Source organism: Solanum dulcamara, chromosome 11, assembly GCF_947179165.1.
Source record: "Solanum dulcamara chromosome 11, daSolDulc1.2, whole genome shotgun sequence".
Taxonomy (NCBI): Eukaryota; Viridiplantae; Streptophyta; class Magnoliopsida; order Solanales; family Solanaceae; genus Solanum; species Solanum dulcamara.
Window position 1 is genome coordinate 13,537,181 of NC_077247.1, and position 18,428 is coordinate 13,555,608.

Here is an 18,428-nt window from a genome sequence, read left to right on the forward strand (position 1 = left end):
TTACATGATCTAAGGCCTCCTACATTAGGTCTGTACCGCATGGCCTGGGATCCGTAGACTTAAACCAACCAACTAGAGAATGACAATGCCTACCATATAAGGTCTCAAATGGGCCATCTGAATATTGGAGTGGTAGCTGTTGTTGTTCTCAAACTCCATCAAGAGAGAGAACTGATCCTATTAACCCCCAAAATCCATAACATAAGCCCGTAACATATTCTTGAAAACTGTATAGTGCGCTCTGACTGACCATTAATCTACAGGTGAAAAGCTATGCTAAGGTCAACACGGGTACCCAAATCCTCCTAAAAAGTCCTCCAAAAGCTATATGTGAACTATGAGCCCTAGTCTTAGATGATAGAAAATGGCACACCATGAAGATGAACCATCTCCCGAATGTAGATACAGGTTAACCTTTCAGCGCTATAGGAATTATTAACGAAAAGGAAGTATGCTGACTTGGTCAATCGATCCATGATAACCCTAATACTATCAAGACCACAGAAGTTTGAGGAAACCACACAATAAAATCCATGGTGATCCACTATCACTTCCATTCGAGAATGGGTAATATCTGAAGCTCGCCACCAGGCCTTAAATGCTCGGTGTTTTCCTTTTCACAAGTCAAATAATGCGACACATAATTCGTAATATCTCTCCCTATGCTGCTCCACCAGTAGTGTTGCCTCAAGTTGTGATACATCTTAGCGGTGCCCAAATGGATGGAATATCTAGAATCATGGGCCTCGCTAAGGATCAACTGAATCAAACCCCCAAGTCTTAGAACAGAGAGACAACCACCAAACCTCAAAACCCCATATAAATCTAAGGTAGCCAGATCAGCGTCACCTCCCAAAACTCGATCTCACAATATAACTAATTCCTCATCCTTAAACTGACGGCTATGAATTTGGTCCAACAAAGATGAATGAGCTCCCATATAAGCTAACACTCACCAAGAATCAGATATATCAAGTTGAATCATCCGGTTAGCAAAAGACTAGATGTCCAAAGCTAATGGTCGCTCCATAATAGAAAGTAAGGCTAGACTACCCATACTTACTGCCTTCCTACTCAAGGCGTCTGCTACTATATTCGCCTTGTCCTGATGGTAGAGAATAGAGAGGTCATAGTCCTTCAGGAGCTCAATCTAGTGGTTCTGCCTCGAATTAAGATACTTGTGGCTCATAATGTACTGAAGGCTTCTATGATCAGTGTAAATCTCGCATCTAACTCCATACAAGTAGTACCTCCAACTCTTAAGTGCAAAAACTACCACCGCTAACTCTAAGTCATGAGTGGGGTAGTTGTGCTCATATACCATAAGATGCCTCGATGCATAAGTAATAAATCATCCCTGCTACATCAGTACATAACCAAAACCAATGCCAGATTTATTATAATGAATGATGAATCCCTCTCCCTCAACTGGAAGAGTCAATATAGGAATGGTGGTAAGAAACTCCTTAAGCCTTAGAAAGCTACTCTAACACTCTTACGACTATAAAAACGGGATATCTTGATGAGTCAACTGCATCAAAGGTGATGCTATAGTAGAAAACCCCTCAACAAAGCGCTTGTAGGAACCTGCCAATGTGATGAAGCTATGAATCCCAGTCATAGAAGTGGGTCTATCCCAATCACGAATAGCCTAAATCTTTGCCGGATCTACCATAATGTCATCCTTAGGCACCACGTGCCCCAAGAATGCTACAGACTCAATCCAAAACTAGCACTTTGAGAACTTGGCATAAAGCCGCCGATCTCTCAAAGTCTAGAGCACCATTCTCAAATGCTGCTCATGCTTCTCCTGGTTCCGTGAGTATACCAAAATATCATCGATGAAGACTATGATGAATGAGTTCAAGTATGACCTAAACACCCAAGTCATCAAGTCCATGAATATAGAAGGGGCTTTAGTTAACCCAAAGGACATCACCAGGAACTCATAGTGTCTATAAGGAGTCCTAAATGAGGTCTTAGGAACGCCCTTTGCCCTAATCCTCAACTAGTGGTAGCCGAATCTCAAATTAATCTTAGAAAATAATACAGCACCCTGAAGCTGGTCTAATAGGTCATCAATCCTAGGCATGGGTTAATGGTTATTTACTATCACTTTGTTAAACTGCCTGTAATCGATGTATATCCACATAGTACCATCTTTCTTCTTAAAGAACAGGACTGGGGCACCCCAAGGCGATATACTAGGCTAAATGAATACCTTATCCAAGAGATCCTGAAGCTGAACATTGAGCTTGTTGAACTCAGTGGAGGCCATAAGGTATGATAGGATGGAAATAGGATGAGTACCCAGTTATACATCAATAGCAAAGTCAATATCGCAGTCAGAAGGGAGGCCAGGCAGATCGGCAGGAAACACATCTACAAACTCATGGACTGTAGGTACTGAATCAACTATAGGGCCCTACCTACTGACATCTCTAACACAAGCTAAGTATGTCAAACACCCGCTAGCTACTAACCTCCAATCTTGAACAAAAGAGATCACCCCAACTTGCATGAGACTATAAGAGCCATGCCACACCACCGACGGAATACAAGGCATGGCTAAGGTAGTGGTCTGGGCATAGCAATCCAAGACCACATGGTGAAGGGATAACTAATACATGCCTAGAATCAAATCAAAATCTACCATTTCAAGAAAAATAAGATCAACTCTTGTATCACACCCCTGAATATCCACTACAAAAGAATCACTTATTGGGTCGAAACACGCAATGGCTCAACTAATGGATCTGGGATCATACTCAATCGAGGGGAACAATATATAGATATATAAGAATAAGTGGATCCTGGATCAAATAAAGCAGATGTGGGCTAATGTCATAATAAAACTATATATGTGATCACATCGTCCGAGGATTCAGCCTCTACTCTAGATAGAGATATATAGAAGTTCGTCTAGGATCTTCTACCCTGTGAATAGACTGTCTCTTGACCTGTCTTCTTGGGGACCTCCCCGAGCACCCTAATGACCACCCCTATGGTCCTGTACCTGTCCTTCGCCTCTAATTAGAAATTCTAGTGCTGGTGCTGGCACGTCTTTACTAGCTTATGGAGCTGGTAAGGCTAGCCTACACTAAGGGCACTCGCAGGACCAATGGTATTCTCCTCGTACTCATAGCACCCTTAGGAATTCTAGCTAAAGGATGGAGGTCGGCAACCTTGGCCGAAAGAGCCCATCTGTGAACTACTTTATCCTTTACTCAGACTTGCACTAAAGCCAACCTAATGGTGTTGATCACCCTCTGAAGTGTGAATAGAGGTCTAGAAAGGGTGGATGGACTATCCTGACTGAAATATATGGTAAGATCTATCATAAGTCTCCTAGGGTCTACAACGACGCTCATCATAGCTATCTTCCTATCTAGCTCTCTTGCTGCTGCCCCCTTGGACCTCATGATGAAGGTGCTCGAGCATGTAGGCATGGTTTATCATCTTCAAAAATGAGCGACCCGCTGAAACTAAAGATAGAGTCTCGATCTACAACTGAAGCCTCAATCCCCTGATGAAGAAATGAACTCTCTCCTCCTTTGTGGGTATTATCGTGGTGGCATTTCTTGAGAGCTTATAGAATTGGGCCTCATACTCTGATACATTCATAGAGCCCTGCTCCAATCATGAAAACTGATTTCGGAGTTGGCCTAGTCTCCAAATATGTACGCTACCACTACCGGGCGGGATTGTATGGCTTATAGGTGGTGAAGTCGGCTTCTTTCGACTCCACTATACCCAAGGTCTGTAGCTGCTTGCAGTAAGTAAGTAGAAACTTGTGGGCATCCTCACGCACAGCCCCAAAAAACCTAGACGGTGATAGTCTAAGGAACACCCCAGGCATCATCTTCTCCCCAAGTGACATGATGCCCTCTAAATCATCCAGATGAGTGGCGAGTGTTAGCGACTGTTGATCGACCAGTTTTGCTGGTGTAGGCTGGACTTGTGATACTAAAGTGGCTGGAGTTGGGCCCTGGTGTAGATCCCCAATGGCAGCCAAAATCTGGGCAAACATCGAGTGAAGTCTCGAGCTACGACTGGCTCGAGCGCTGGCTAGGATGGTCCCAGGCCCACTATCTATTGATATATTATAGCTAGTGTTGGCTGCACCTCCGACTTCAGAGTCTTCCTCGGTCTTGTGCTGGTGCTACAGCCTAAGAACGACCTCACAGTCAGCCTCTGCCTCAAGCGGGCATGTGACCCATCCTGTAAAAGAGTAGAACAAGGAACGATAGCCATACATTAGAGACATGTTCCTAAAGACATCATGTAGCCTCCTAAGGATAAGTCATGAATGTCTCCGCACCAATCTGCAGGACTTTACTAGATGTTAGCTCTGTACAAGTGGGATCGGTGAAACTGGGGCTCTGATACGAATTTTTCATGACCCAATTTCTTAAGTCATCATGGTGCCTACTATGACCTACGAGATAGGTAAGTCGATCCATATTATAGAACTAGAAGTAATGGGATGTCAGGGTAGGAGACCAGCAATCTAACATAAAAAAGTAAAGTAATAATACAAGCAACCATGAATGGGAGGAAGATAGTAAATATATATACAAACAAAAAAGATCCCTCCTAGAACCTGCAAGTCACATGTACAGAGTTGTTAATAAAAGAGTACAAGTCCCAAGTGTGGAGACAGGTAAATACAGAACATAGTGTGCTCACCCTCACCTCTGATTGCTAGTACTCAGACTTGCATCATAAAAATATATGCAGTATGTAGTATGAGTATTAAAATAATAGGTACCCAGTAGGCATCATAGGCCGACTAAGCAAGATAAGAAAAAGTAAATTAAAATGCGAGTCAAAGATAAAGCAGCTTTTTCGCAAACATGTGCCATTGACAAGAAGTAAATATAGGTATCTACACGAACATACTAGCAAACATAAAGAAAGAATCTAACTAACTCTAACGGGCTCCCATAAACCTGAAGTGTATGCTCGTGCACGAATAAAGAGTAACAACCTGAACAGACTTCCATAATATCACCATTTCTTAAACTTGAACAGAACCATTCCCAAACTCTAGCACCTCAAACCACAGTTGAGAGTAGTTGAAGACTTAAATTGAAGATTCATCAGGGAATCAGGAATTGAACCACGTGTAAGCTGGACCATGGACTGCAATTGGGTAACTTAGATAATGAGTTCACATGAGTAGGCTAGACTACAGACTTTAACCGAGTATCTGTAGCCAAAGGTCGATCATAGGTAAGCTAGACTACAGATTTTAACCAGGTATCTGTAGCTAGAAAGCTTGGACACAGGTAAGATGGACCATGGACTTTGACCAGGTATCTATACCTAAGGAATCTGACCAAATTAGAATTAGTGACCAACTGTGCTTCATGGGGAGCACCCCCAAACTGAGTGTCATCAATGCTCCACTTCGGCCTGAACCAAATATAAGTCGTATCTTCGAGAAAACCTTGAAAATAAAGGACCGAGCGATACAAGATCGATAAAAGAATACTTATAGAGGTAAGGTCCTAAACAGAGTTACTGCCTAGCTAAGGTTTAGACTATTAGACTCAAATATGCTATCAGTCTATAGGGAGATAACCATCCGTAATAACTTCGGAGAAGTTCTAAGGCCCAATGACACCAAACTAGAGCAAGTTTAGGGAAATCACTAGTCTAAGCCTAGACTAAGTCCCAATATGCTTCCAAACATATAACCACAGGCACAATATTCATCTCAGGATAGAAACAACCAACAATCACAGGAGTCATGCTTAAACATTCCAATAATTTCCCAAAAATTGCACCTATGGCATGGTATCTTGGAATTTAGCATGCTCGACACCTAAACCCCTCCAAACTTATATAATTAAATATAAAATTTCCTAAACATGCCCAGTCTAATGAGGGGAAAATCGTAGTCTTCTTGTAGGCCAATCCTGCGTTCTTCAACTCACGAAATCAAAGCTTTTTCCTTTTGAGTAGCCTCCGAATATTGCCACACTATCAATAATAGAAACACAATATTAATACGATCATCATGACACTAAAATTATTAGATTTGGAGACAGTCCAATTTCAGAGTCAAAAATTTAGAATTGTGATATCCACTCTGTAACTCATAGAATTGACTTCGAGACTAGGCTCGAACTACTACCCCCAGCTCATGTTCCAAAAAAGAATATAATTCATGCACCAGACATTCCCCAAACCTAACATGCATTCAAATACAAGCTCAAGAACACTAAAAACATAGGAAAAATAAGATATTACCTCAAAGGAAGCCTCAACTCCTAATTTTGAACCCACCACTAGGTTTCCCTCAAAAATCTACGCAAGTTATCCTTTTAAATTACCCAAATGGCCTAAGAATTGAAGGAAAAATCCAACTTTGAAACTTGATATAAAATCTGAAAAATGAGTCTTAAGAACAATCCTTAGGTGTCGCTTTAGCGACCACCCTGCGATTTCTTATGCGATACCCACCTAAAAGGCTGGCATCTCTTTAGCGACGGCTGGTTTCTTAAGCAACACCCATCCAAATAGGCTGGTCACTTAAGTGTCAGCATCAGAAACAGTTGATGCAACAAAGAGCTAGTATGCCAAATCCTCCGATGGGGTGCTAGGGATTAGTTTGAAATCTCATATGTGCAATTGATATATTGTACCCCACTAAATTTGATATTCCGAAGCTAACCACGTTGTAGAATTTTCATCCGAGTGCATTTTCCAAAAATATTGACCAAAGTTAACTATAGGCCAAATTTCAAAGGAAAAAGCGCCAAATGGTCCTAAATTTATAGTAATTGCCCCGATACTCTTGCTGATCATGATACTAGCCTAATTTGGCCATTTCAAAGCTGATAGATCCGTCAGAATTTCATTCTAAGGTTGTTTTCCTGAAGTTATAACCGAAGCCAACTTTTCAAGTTATAAAAGCTCCAAAAGAGGAAAACAGGCCTAAAACCCAAACGAACGACCAGGCGACCGAACAGTCAGTGCCAGCAAGTCATAAATGACTTAGGGTCACTATAGGATTGCTCTAAATGATGTAATGAGTGCTTAAATTCATAAATGACCTAGAAGATCATTACAACAGACTATCTCTGAATACAAAATAAATAGCCTATCCTAAATAGATGGAAATCGATAACTCCAAATGCCAAGAGCTTACGCCTAGTCTCTAAAGTGCAAAAGCTGCTCAACATGAATCCAATCAATGGAGAGAAATCATACTATGATCTGTAGGGTACAAAAGTATAGTATGAGTACCAAATGAATGGTACTCAGTAGGCATAGGCCAACTGAGCTCTACATATAAAGAAAGTATAAACAACATATAAATAAGGTAAGTAAAACACAGGAGATATAACATGATACAACATATAATGAGAATGAAGAAGTTGGATATATAGTAAAGGAAATAAGTCAATAAAAGTACCTGAAAGTGTAAGCCCAACAACCAACATGCAATAAAAAGTACAACAGGAGTCAACTAAACAAGGATAGAACACCCGACAATCACTGCTAAACTACATAACCTAAAGACTAATCCTACTCAACCTAATGGGGAGTACCAACATCAAGTCAATTATAGGCCACACAATTAACTAACTACCAATATAATAGAAGATAAATACCATTAAAATCAAACTATAACCAATCGGACTCCCATAAATCTGAAAGGTGCAAATAACAAACATAACCCCTGAGCCCCATTAATCGGGGGTGCCAAAAAACAACTAATTATATTGGTGATAAGCAATGCATATGAATGCAAGTTTACAGTAAAACTGTAGTATCATTTGTGATCATCAGTAACCAAGTATATAGACCCACCTAAACCCTCGACCTACCAAGTAGGACCCATGTAACTCTCTTATACTGTACAATGGTATACATGGCAAGAAGGGCCCATAGAGGATGCAAGAAGACAACATATATTGCCTAAGCCTAAACTAGTTCTTAAAACAAATAATCTCTATGATTGTTCCAGAGGAATGAGTATCCAAACCATGAAGGAAAGGACAACGACATGTCGGCTAGTAAAGTAAAAGATAAGTACATCGCATATGCCTATAATGTTTCCACTCAAAAAGGAGTACGTCCTCAAAGCCTCATAAACCTTAAAATCCCTTTAACAAAGTGATCCAAAAGGTATGCCTCCTGTTAAAACTAGTTTATAATAGTCAAAAGTGTGAAAATAGTCTCTTTTAAAAACCATGGTGAAAATCTAATGCATGCATCGAGACCATACCACAAAGCAAATAAGAATTAACAACCAATATATATGTCATTACGAACATCCAAATAAGGTACGCTCAATCAGAAATACAACACTAATCCTTCCACGCTACCAAGGCAGAGGTAAATAACCTATAATCTAACTACTCCTAGAACACGGCCTTAGACCCAAAAATTTAAGAACTAATCGATAAAGCATCACAAGCCTGATGCTAACCATAAAGAGAGGGAAACAAGAAGCGACTCAGAGTCAAATAGGGGGAGAAAACTGAAAGGATGGAGCCTTACCCCAAACATGCCACCCTAGCTCACAACTGATCATAGCTAACCCAAACCTATAGCTTTGATGAGCCACTAAGGTCTCAGGAACTAGCACAAGATACATCATTCGAAACAAGTCCTAATAGAAGCTACACCTACCTACAAAGGCTTTAAAACACATTCTAACGAATCTAAGGCTCAAACATAGCCGAAGGCCACCAATATCAATCGTAGTAAGGATAATCACGGTAACTCATACTATAAGCAAGGCCAAAAGACTAAACTAAGGATCCTGTCAATCACAATAAGCCTAATGCTTTTACAAGAAATAAGAAAATATAGAATAGGGGGAAGCAATTATAATTGTTACACACCGAGCTTACACCCGAGGTGTGGCCGACACTCAAAAACTATTACTTGCTCCCAAGCAAACCCTTGGCCTGGCTAACTACTATGCTAAAGACCTAACTCATAGAAATATAATTCATAATGGGCATGCAAATTAATAAAAGTGCACTTCTCATAATTTAGTTTCAAAATATACTTTGACTATAATATAATTCAACATTTGCAAAACATGAACTCAAAAGATGAAACTGATTAACTCATCTCTATCTATGTTCAATCTATGAAGCCTCTACAAATGACTTTGAAAATAGGTACTGGGATAGGCCCACGACTATCTAAAAATACTAGTAAGTAAAGACTGAAATAAAGACTCAAGAATTCCACCGAATGTAAAGAGATCTCACCAAAATCTGGATGGAAAATTGATCTTCCTTGATGCGCCTATTGAGGATCTCTATCACCGGTGTCTGAATCATAAAATGATGCATTTCCAAATGGCATCAGTACATAGAATGTACAGTATGTAAAAATAGCTAAAAGGAAACTAACTTAAGATTACTCAACTCAGCTCAACTCAATAGAATATATACTCAATGAATTCGACTCAATAAAGCATGCAATATATGAAAAAGATAATGTTTTATAAAAATATAGATAATTAAATGCAACTCAGTAATAAAATAGTATTTTACTCTATGGGGAGTTTCTCTAACCGACAATCATCACTATGAGCCTCGTGATGATATAATAAACTGATGTCTTTGCCATAGTCATCCAATACCTTGCCAGGATAAGGGAAGAAAACTTATTTCATAGATCCATATAAAAGCTCTAAGTGAGACTAGTTATGAATCACCCAAATCAACGGCACATTCCTATCCTACGCTGGCTACATAGTTTATGGGGTTGAGTTGCTCTATCTTCTTACCCAAAATTGTGCTGAATACTACTCCCAAAAATATATTTATCATGATCATATCTCAAGTGAGTATAACCATTCAAAATAAACTCATTTAGTCTCATTGGGCTTTCCTCAATTTTCTCAACTCTTCTCAACTAAACTCTTTTCTATAAAAGAATTATACTTTCTCAATCTCAGTAATGCATAAAATATCACTTTATCTTCTCAACTCAATCTCAAAATAAATATTTAAATGCATTATAACTCAAACTCATTTATACTCATAATGATCATGCTCAAAATCGGTAAATGAAAGACTCCTCAAACTCAAACTCATGTTCAAACTCTTTTTCAATTAAAAGATGAAATATATTATTCTTTTTTCTCAAAATAATGCATAAAAATAAATAATGCAAATACTCAACTAGGGTTCATGTGAATGCAAACATGAACAACAAATTTAAGAACTCAAACTCATAGGAATCATATTAATATTATAATAATACACGAAATTCAATGAAAGAATTCATAATCAACTCAAAACTCAATATACAAAATTGAAACTCAAACTCAAACTCAAACTCACACTTGACTGAATAAGGATGTAGGGGATGAGGATAAATTTAGTCCAACTTTTTAATTAGCCTTACACACATGGAACAATGATTATCAAAGCGAATCTCGAAGATCTTGCTTGAAACTCTTGAACCTAGCTTTTCTCCTTCTCTCCAATTATTTCTCTCAAAATATTCTAAGTGTTAATGAGAGAAAAGGCTCATTGGGTATTCATAAGGGGTTAATTTTAGTCCCAAAATGTGTTGGTTTTATTTTGGGAAAGATGGAAAAGGACCAAAATACCCCTCACTTGAAACTATTTGGGCCATCTACGGACCCTTCTACAGAACGTAGAAGGTAAGTCATAGGAACTGGTGCTAAAACTAGGGATTTTTGAATTTGTTCACTGGGTCTACAACCACCCTTTCTATTGGTAATAGAACCTAAGATGGTTCGTCAAGGTCTCTTGTAGACTTTATTAAAGGAAAGGATATGGGACCTATGGGTCCATCTCTATAGGTAGTAAGAATTTGTATGGGTCGTAGACCTAGTTATAGGGACTAAGTGCATATCTTGGTAGCTATTGAAATGTGTCACTATGTCTACGATGGGACCCTATGGGTCATAAGGAGTTCTACAAATCTTAACTTGGCTCGTAGGGTTGGTCTTACCAACCAAGAATTTGTTTAAGTGTCAAGGGGTTCTATGAGCCCTTCCTACGACTTGTAGAACACTCTACGGGTTGTAAGGTTGGCCCTTAGACTGCTGGCAGTGTTAAATTTCTAACTTTTCTTTAGGTTATCGAAATTTATCAAAGTTAAAATAGTACAAGGTGCTAGAATATCTCCTCCTTGGGATCATTCATCCTCGAATGATGACCAAGCTAAGTGTTATGACCCTCTAGGTCATTTTTGAGATCATGCATTCATTTAATCTATTATAGCATTCTTATACAGACCTCAAGTCAGTTATAACTTTCTCTCACTAACTGTTCGATTGCCTGGTTGTTCTTTTGGGTTTTTGGCCCATTTCCTTATTTTATAGATTTTGAAACTTGAAAAGTTTATTTTGGTGACAAAATCAGGTAAACTACCCCAAAATAGAATTTTGATGGTTCCATCAGCTCGAAATTACCAAATTAGGTTAGTAGCATGGTTGACATGGGTATCGAGATTTTTGGTGTGAGTTTGGACCATTAGGTATTTTAGCCTTTGAAATATGGCCTAAGTTTGATTTTGGTTAACATTATTGGAAAATGTGCTTGGATGAAACTTCAGTCAACTTGGTTATTTCTGGAATATTGGTTTTGGTCTAGAAAGACCCTTCATGCCCTTCCCGAGGCTTCTGATCCAATCCGAGTCCCAATGTTGACTTTGGCTAAAAATGATACTTGGGTGTATGATCCACTTTTTTGAAAAATGAACTCATATGTCTTGCACCATGCCCATGATTCACGGACTGTGATGACCTCCACAGACCGTGAAGGTCTTTGCAAAAGAAGTCCTGAATTTTTTTTCCTACAATCCCAAGATTTCAAGATCAAGTCTAACTTCACGGACATCACCACAGGCCGTGATGAGGATCACAGACCATGATGGGTCCTCCACGAAGTCCCAGGTTTCAGTTTTAATGGGGGTATTTTAGTCATTTCCTATGTTTTCATTAATGTATGTGGAAATTTTTGGGACTAGATTCATTATGTAATTGTCCTAAATACTCCTAAGTCTATTCTTTTCCCTCATTTACCCCAAATAATTGTAAGACTTCTCTCTCACTGTTTGTCAAGAGGTCACCTTCTTCCTCATGTTTTGGCTAGGGTTTCTTCAAGAATACGCCTTCTTTCTCAATTTCAAGTTCAAATTAATTCAAGCTATGTGAGGATTGATCCATGGGTTTCTTTCATCCATGGAGTCCCAAGGATTTATTCAAAATCTCATTAATTTCAATTAGGTTTATAACCTAGTTTGATAAATTACATTGGGTTGTTTCAGTTATGTTTTTAATCATTATAAGTATATTTCTACATTAATTGCATGATTTAAAGATGAATTATGAGTGCTGGCATGAAGCTATTTTCAAGGATGATACATTAGAAGTATGATTATAAAGTTCAATAATTTTAAGTATTCTTATGGTTTTTATCAAATTGACTAAGTATATGAGTTTTACTCTAAATTCAACTACGAATTATGATTATAGATTATAATTATGTTCAAGTTATGAATTCCATGCAAGTTATGAAGAAAGGTGACTTAGGATCCTTAATTGGTGATCAAGGAACCTAATGACATGAATTATGCAAGCATGATATTGTGATGTTGAAAGACTTATACTCACATTGCAAGTATGATATGAAAATGAGCTATTTTATGAATTATGAAGTTTATGTTATATGCTAAGTATGATTACTATGTCATATATTTTATGGGATTTGACTTAACACCGAATGATAACTTGAGGTGGGGGCTCGACCTATGAAGTCCTTATATAAAGTTTTTTGTCTCATAACTAAGTGTCGTCGTAGGATTTGCTTTATGGCCTAGCTAGTGGATCCACATATAGCATATGTACATGGACCGCCTAGTGGAGTAGAGTCTACCTTGGCAAGTAGATTCCTCTTTTTTCCATTGTATGGGGAGACATTGGATTTCCATGTTATAGGTCGCATAATCTTATTGTCGCTTATGGTTCTATACCATATATGTATGTTCTATTATGTTATTTCATGATTTCAACTATTTCTTTTAAATGTGTTGATCATTATGGTTTTTTCATGACTTTACATATCCTCTTTATCATATACGTTATTTGATCATTGCATCCTATGATTTATATTGCATGGCATGCCTACATACTTAGTACATTCGAATATACTAAAATATATTGTTGCCTACATTGTCTCATAATATAGGGGTTGAGTATCACATTCCACCCACACGTGGTTAGTAGAGCTTTCATCCGATGAAGTTTTGGTGAGTCATCATCCATCGAGGGCAATTTATCAGTTTTTTTCTTTTTAAGACTTTGTTTACATTCTTGTTAAGGGTGAGCTAGGGACATGTCTTAGCTCCTGCCCTTATTGATTAGTAGAGGCATTCGTTGGAAAATAATGTAGAGTCTATGTTGTCAAACTCCTATATTCTTATAATTTCTTATTTAAACTCTTTACTATACTATTTCCACTTTACTTTACCTTATGCATACTTACGATATGTCAAGAGGCTTGGTTGGATTCCTTCAGAGTTTTGATCGCCATGATACAACTAGGCCCTAGGTCGGGTCTTGACAGCATTCACATGAACCCTAGTTTAGTATTAAATTTAATTATTTATGCACTGTTTTGAGTTAAAAGTAATTATTTTCATCATTTAATTGAAAAGGTGTTTGAGCATGAGTTGAGTTTGAGAAGTATCTTAATTATTTTGGAGCATGAGTTGAGAAGTCTCTTAATCACTATTTTAAGCATGAGTATTATTGAGTATAAATGAGTTGAGCATTTTAAACATCTATTTTGAGATTGAATTGAGAAGTCAAAGTATGCTTTTAAATACATTCATTGAGTTGAGATCATATCTATTTTAAAGAGAAAAGATGATTTGAGAAGAGTTGTGTTTTGACTTAAGTCCGAAAGATACTTAATAAATTAATTGATTAAAATTCACTCTTTTGAGTTATGAGCATAATAAATTATATATTTGGGAGTAGTATTGAGAATCGATTAGGGTAAGAGTATAGAACAACTCAAATCCCATAAACTACATATCCAATATAGGATAGGATCGTACCATTAATTTGGGCGACTCTTTAAAGTCCCAAAAGAGGACTTTTATTGAATCCAAAGATGAGTTTACATCCCTTACTCTGGCAAAGGTATTGGACGATCGTGGCAACGACAAGAGTTCATTGTATCATCACGTAGCTCATAAGTGAAGGTTGTCGATTAGAGAAACTCCCCAAGAAGTAAAGTATTATATTTTTATATACTTAGTTGCATTCACTTACTTATTTTTATAAAATATTCTTTTACACATATTGCATGCTTTATTGAGTTGAGTTATTTTCAGAGTTGAGTTTAGTTGAGTAATTTTGAGAAAGTTTTCTTTTAGGTATTTTACATACCATACATTCCATATACTAACATCATTCGACACTGCATCATTTCATGATGCAGATTCAGGTACTAATGATCACAGACGCTTCAGTAAGACTTCTATCCATCAGAAGTTGGAGACCTTCTCACTTTTGGAGAGCTTCATTTTAGTCAGATCAGTATATCTACTTTTGAGTTATTTTTAGTTGAGTAGTCAGGTAGCCGTGGATTTTGTCTCGGCACCCATCACAGTTTAGTAGATGCTTCTTGGACAGAGTTAGTGAGTCGGTTAGTCTATTCATTCAACTATTTTTAAACATTATAACATTTATCTTAAGATCTATTTTAAGACATTACATAAATTGAGATTGAGTTGTTTTGAGTTTTGACTTAAATGATTTTATTAAAGGTTCACTTTTTAAAGCTTCAACATATGTGTTTAGTCTTCAGTGCAGTAGTCATCCAGGACAAAGGTTCGCTTGGGACCAACAATGATTTTCTAGTGCCACCCATGTCCAGGGTGTAGGCTTGTGGCGTGACAGTTACATGGTATATTTGTCATGTAAATCTGTATAAAAGTTACTTTGAGCCAACCATTTTTTGGACCACTTTTTTCTTCAAATACTGGAAGCTCTCTTCTCCAATTTACGAAGGCTTCAACCCAACATTCAAAGGAAAAAAAATACTCATGTTATCGTGCTAATTCAAGTCTTTTAACACATTATTAACATATACATGGATTGAAATTCATAGATTTTCAAGAAATCTTCCCAAGAACTCAAGTGAAGGTTTTTTTAGGGTATCTTCCAAAAGGTAATTCTACACCTCTAGAATGGTTAAAACTTCATAAGAACTCATTCTTTCATTGTAGCAATTGTCTTATTCTTTATCCTATTTAAAAGCTAATTCTATGTGTTTAATTTTTAGAATTTTTTCTTGTCTTGATCTCCAAATCCAAATAGAATTGAACTAAAACTTATTGCAAATCTCCAAGATTTCTTACTGCACGTGTAAAATAACTTCTTTAAATAATTTTCAGATATGTCAGATGAACAAATTCTCTGATGAGTTCCCTTATAGTGTTGCTAACTTCTTCTTGAATATCATTCTTCATTCTTCCTTGTATAATATTTTTCAATCATCAGAATACCATTTGATTTTTGAATGTAGATTTAGAAATCAATATCTCTACAGATTTTCCTTTTTTACGTGACACATTTTTTCTTGTTTTGCACCAAACGTTTTCTTATTAGTTTCAACTTTAGTTTTCTTAAATCGAAAGAGCTACACTTTCCTCTGTCTCCACTCTATGAATCTCAAAATAAGAAAATGAAATGTTATGTCTAGTTTTTTCTGAAATATTGAGATTTGTTTCTACATGATATTTTCCTATAATAAAAAATACCCCTCTCATTTATTTTGACCAGTCATGGACATAAGAAAATATTTTTATAATGGATGAAATCAAAGGACATCTCTTATTGAGGGGTGTTGACACCCAATTTTAGCCAGATTTTTTAAAAATTAATATTTTAAAGTTTTTTATTCTTTAAATAGTTTAAAATACCATTTTTGTAATTTTAGAATAATTTATCAATAATTGTTCTTATTTTTCAAAATATTAGGATTTTTCATTAATTTATTTTCAATTTTACTTAATTTTAATTATTTAATATTTTTCTCACAGTCCGTTGAATTTTTAGGTATTGTCTTATTATGTTAAATCATTATTTTTCATTAAATTATATTTTTTATATGTCATTAATTAGATTTATTTCATATTTGTTTTAGTACTTTTAGCATAATTTAAGAAAATATTAAAACATAGATAAATATTAAATCACTCAGATATTTAATTAGGTCATAATTTTGGGCTCATAATTTTGAGTCCATAATTTTGTAAAATGAGTTGTTTTTAATTTTTTTTACAATTCTTTTACTTGACCTAAAAAAAGAGGGTGGAATAATTTTAGAAATAGATATTTTTTCTATCCTACTCTCCAAGAACAAGACACCACCTTAACCCATTTGACCCTTCTTCTCCAAAATCACTCCAAACAACTCCAAAATCACCACAACCAATAGTTGTAGAAGTGAACATCGTGAATTTCGAGCTCCAGCCGATTCGTGAACAACCAAAAAACCCCCTACTCTCCTCCTCCTTCACTATTCTCCATTAACCAGACACCATCCCTTCGCCTCTCCCCTTTCTCATAGTCGGAGAAACCACCAGACCACCACTACAAAACCCAAGGAATGAAACAACCATCCACCATTCTAAAGAACTCCGACGAAGCTTAAACCTTCAACCATCTCCAGCAAGTAGATGAGCTCAATGCTCCAGGCTCTAAAACCAAAAAAATACGAGCTTCAAGCTCCAGCGAAACGCTAGTGAGCTCCAACAACCAATTATCTTGCAAGTACGAACCAAGTGACACAATCTAAAGTTAACTCCAAAAAATAAGTAATCCTCTGTATTATTATCTTTTTTATTCTCCGCATTTCAGATCTCGCCGGAGGGGTTCAAACTATGACTATCATTATTGTTATTTAATGTTCTTCAGCTGTTATTGTTGTTTTTTTGGTGAACTTAGTCTTCTCCGATGAAGCTCCATTTTCTAGGTGAAATTTATTGGATGATCGTTATCCTTTTAGTTTTTCTTATGTGTTACTAATTTCTAATGTTGCATTATTGCCTAAAGTTTCGTTCTAAAGTTTGGTTATTTTTGTCACTGCCTGCCATGATCTGACTTATCAAGTCATGATGGCATTTGCTAGTACCCACCAGCAGGTAAGCTTGACCCTTAATCCTTAGCCTGAAACCTGAGTCAAAGGGTTATCAAATGGAAGATAAACCAAATAAGCCGAAACTAAATAGCAATGAAAAGAAAGAGCACAACTGAAGTAAAACACAAAGAACCATCCCAAGACCTGACATTAGTCAGTATTCGAGCAACTAAACTAAAATAGGAGTACAAGGATTTTTCAACACAAATATATGTATAGACAATCTTTGAAAGCAAGTAAAGACTAGTCTTAGCCCAAAATGGATGGAAATCGACAACTCCGAATGCAAGAGCTAACCCAATCTCAAAATCAATAGCTGCTTCGCACCAGTTCAAATCAACGGTGATAATCCATACTATGATCTACAGGATGTATAAGTGTAATATCAATACCAATGAATGATACTCATTAGGCATAGTCCGACTGAGATCCATAGAGAAAGTGAGTATAAATAACATATAATCAGGTAAATACAACACACGTAACTAATAAGGAACTAAAACTATATAGATAAGAAATAAGGCAAGAGCAGAGTCAAGAAATGCACCTAAAAGCACCAACCAACAACCTACTTACAATAATAAGGCCACTATAGGAGTCAACTAATCAAGAATGGTATACTAACTATCACTGCTAAAACACATAGCCACCTATGAACTAATACGACTAAACCTACTAGAAACATACCAGCCATAAGTCCAAACTAGGTGTTATACCCCACCCTCTCGAGCTCGGAATATATTCTTAAGTTACTTAGACATTATCATGTGAGACGGATAAGCTAAGACACTATCAAATGACTCTAAGGAAGGGAGAATGTAATACAATACTTCGAAGGAGGGAAGGTTGGAAATGAGGTCATGAGAAGTCGAAAGGAGTTAGAGGCCAAGTAAAGAGTCATAGGACTCAATTTACCTATGTAAGCTAGTAATTTGGAAGCATTACATACTTAAGTAACGTGAGTACGTACCAAGCTTGCATAGCACGGATTACATAGGTACGTAAAATAAGATGAGATTACGAAGCCACGAGGTAAAGGGTAGAATGACACGTGAAAGCATAGGAAGGAGACACATGGAAGCAGGTGACCCACCTACTTGGGGTCAAGTAGGTGAAACACCTGTTTGGAGGGGGGGTGGACCCCACTGCCACGTGGCAGCCCTTAGTTGGCAGCATGTTACGGTGGCCAATCATGGCTTGACATGTGTCACCCTAAAGGGATGACACATGTCACCTCCAAGGAAGCCCATATATATA